The sequence below is a fragment of the Bubalus bubalis genome, chromosome 13 (assembly GCF_019923935.1).
Source record: "Bubalus bubalis isolate 160015118507 breed Murrah chromosome 13, NDDB_SH_1, whole genome shotgun sequence".
Classification (NCBI taxonomy): Eukaryota; Metazoa; Chordata; class Mammalia; order Artiodactyla; family Bovidae; genus Bubalus; species Bubalus bubalis.
In genome coordinates, this window is record NC_059169.1 from 5236292 (window position 1) to 5238763 (window position 2472).

A 2472-nucleotide genomic window follows, 5' to 3' on the forward strand; every position below is an offset into this window, starting at 1 on the left:
TTTCTGTCTTTGTGAGAATTCTTTCCTGCAAAGCCGAAGGGCCAGGGCCCTTGTCACTGACCACTGGTCTAGTGGCTAAGGTCTGGGTGCTAGGACCAAGCCCAGTCTCTGGTTGGGAACCCAAGCCAAGCTCCAAACCATTGCAGGCTGAGGCCACCTGAGATCACCATCATTTCAAAGACTGAAGCAACTGTTTTTCATGGTCCCAAAGTGTAAAAGTGAAAGTGTTAGTCGCTCAGTTGTGTCCAACTCTTTGCCACCCCTTGGACTGTAGCCCGCCAGGCTCCTCTGTCCATGGGATTCTCCAGGGAAGAATACTGGAGTGGGTAGCCATTCCCTTCTCCAGGGGATCTTCCTGAACTAGGGGACAAATCCATATTTCCTGCATTGCAGGCAGATTCTCTACCAGCTGAGCCTCCAAGGTCCCAAAGAGAGAGACTATAGGCATATATACCCAGCCCTTTTGTCAAATGTTATTTTTTGATTATTTGTTCTTCAGTTCAGTTCAGTCGCTCAGTTGTGTCTGACTCTTTGCAACCCCATGAACTGCGGCAGGCCAGGCCTCCCTGTCTATCACCAACTCCCGGAGTTCACCCAAACTCATGTCCATCGAGTTGGTGATGCCATCCAGCCATCTCATCCTCTGTCATCCCCTTTTCCTCCTACCCCCAATCCCTCCCAGCATCAGAGTCTTTTCCAATGAGTCAACTCTTTGCATCAGGTGGCCAAAGTATTGGAGTTTCAGCTTTAGCATCAGTCCTTCCAAAGAACACCCAGGACTAATCTCCTTTAGAATGGACTGGTTGGATCTCCTTGCAGTCCAAGGGACTCTCAATAGTCTTCTCCAACATCACAGTTCAAAAGCATCAATTCTTCAGCGCTCAGCTTTCTTCACAGTCCAACTCTCACATCCATACATGACCACTGGAAAAACCATAGCCTTGACTAGCTGGACCTTTGTTGGCAAAGTAATGTCTCTGCTTTTGAATATGCTATCTAGGTTGGTCATAACTTTCCTTCCAAGGAGCAAGCGTCTTTTAATTTCATGGCTGCAATCACCATCCACAGTGACTTTGGAGCCCCCCAAAATTTGTTCTTAGAGATCCTTAATTTATTGACCCCAGATACAGACAGGTTTTAGTGCTTCTATCTGACCCAAGGAGATTTTTCAGAGAAATTGTACTCATAGGAGAGAAGAACCAAGCTAAACAGTACTCACATTCTGAGAAGCTCTTCCACTGCACCTTCTCAGACATTTTCCCTTTGACAGAAAAGAAAAAAAAAAAGATGCTATTCTGTTTCTGTCATTCTTCAGTATATTGTGTGAGACGTGGCCTATTCATTCTTTTTAAAAAAATTTTTATTGAAATATAGTTGATTTACAGAGGCTTCCCTGATGGATCAGATGGCAAAGAAACTGCTTGCAATGCAGGAGACCCAGGTTACAGTCCCAAGTCAGGAAGATCCCCCAGAGAAGGGAATGGCAACCCACTCCAGTACTCTTGCCTGGAGAATTCCATGGACAGAGGAGCCTGGCGGGCTACATTCCATGGGGTCACAAAGAAACAGACATGAGTGAGCCTCTAATGTAGTTGATTTACAGTGTTTCAGGTCTACAGCAGAGTGATTCAGTTCCATACACACACACACGTGAAAGTGAAAGTCACTCAGCTGTGTTCGGGTCTTTGCAACCCCAAGGACAATACAGTCCATGGAACTCTCCAGGCCAGAATGCTGGAGTAGGTCTTCCCAACCCAGGGGTTGAACCTGGGTCTCCTGCATTCCAGGCAGACGCTTTAACCTCTGAGCCACCAGGGAAGCCCGTTTATCTATTATATATATATATATATATATAAAATAGTGGATATCCTTAATCCCAAACTCATAATTTATCCACCTCCCTCTTCCACTTTGCTAATCATTAGTTTGTTTTCTATGTCTGTGAGTCTATTTCTGTTTTGAAAATAGCTTCATTTGTCTCAATTTTTAGATTCCACACAGAAGTAACACCATATATTTGTCTTTCACTTCTATGATGGTTTGCTTCAGTAATCTCCAGGTCCATCCATGTTGCTGCAAATGGCATTATTTCATTCTTTTTTATGGGACTTACTCATCTTCTAATCAGGTACTAACTGAGCACTTATTTTGCGCCAGATGTTTTGCTAGTGCTCGGAACCCAAAGAAAGATAATACATTCACCCTGAAAGAGCTTATTGTACATGTATGTGTGCTGTTGCTGCTAAGTCTCTCCAGTCATGTCCGACTCTGTGAGACCCTATGCATAGCAGCCCACCAGGCTCCTCTGTCCAAGGGATTCTCTAGGCAAGAATCCTGGAGTGGGGTGCCATGTCCTTCTCTGTATATGTGCTAATAAACTTCATATTTGTGCACTATTATGCAGACTTTTAGGGGCTTCCCAGGTGGCACAGTAGTAAAGAATCTGCCTGCCAATGCAGGAGATGCAAGAGA

At 44.8% G+C, this 2472-nt stretch overlaps 1 non-coding gene across 1 annotated transcript; it reads right to left on the reverse strand.

The window, feature by feature from the left end:
* Positions 1–1746: 1746 nt before the first annotated feature.
* Positions 1747–1818, reverse strand: TRNAS-GGA. Its single transcript has one exon. It is a non-coding gene; the product is annotated as a tRNA-Ser (tRNA).
* Between the last annotated feature and the right edge of the window lie 654 nt (positions 1819–2472).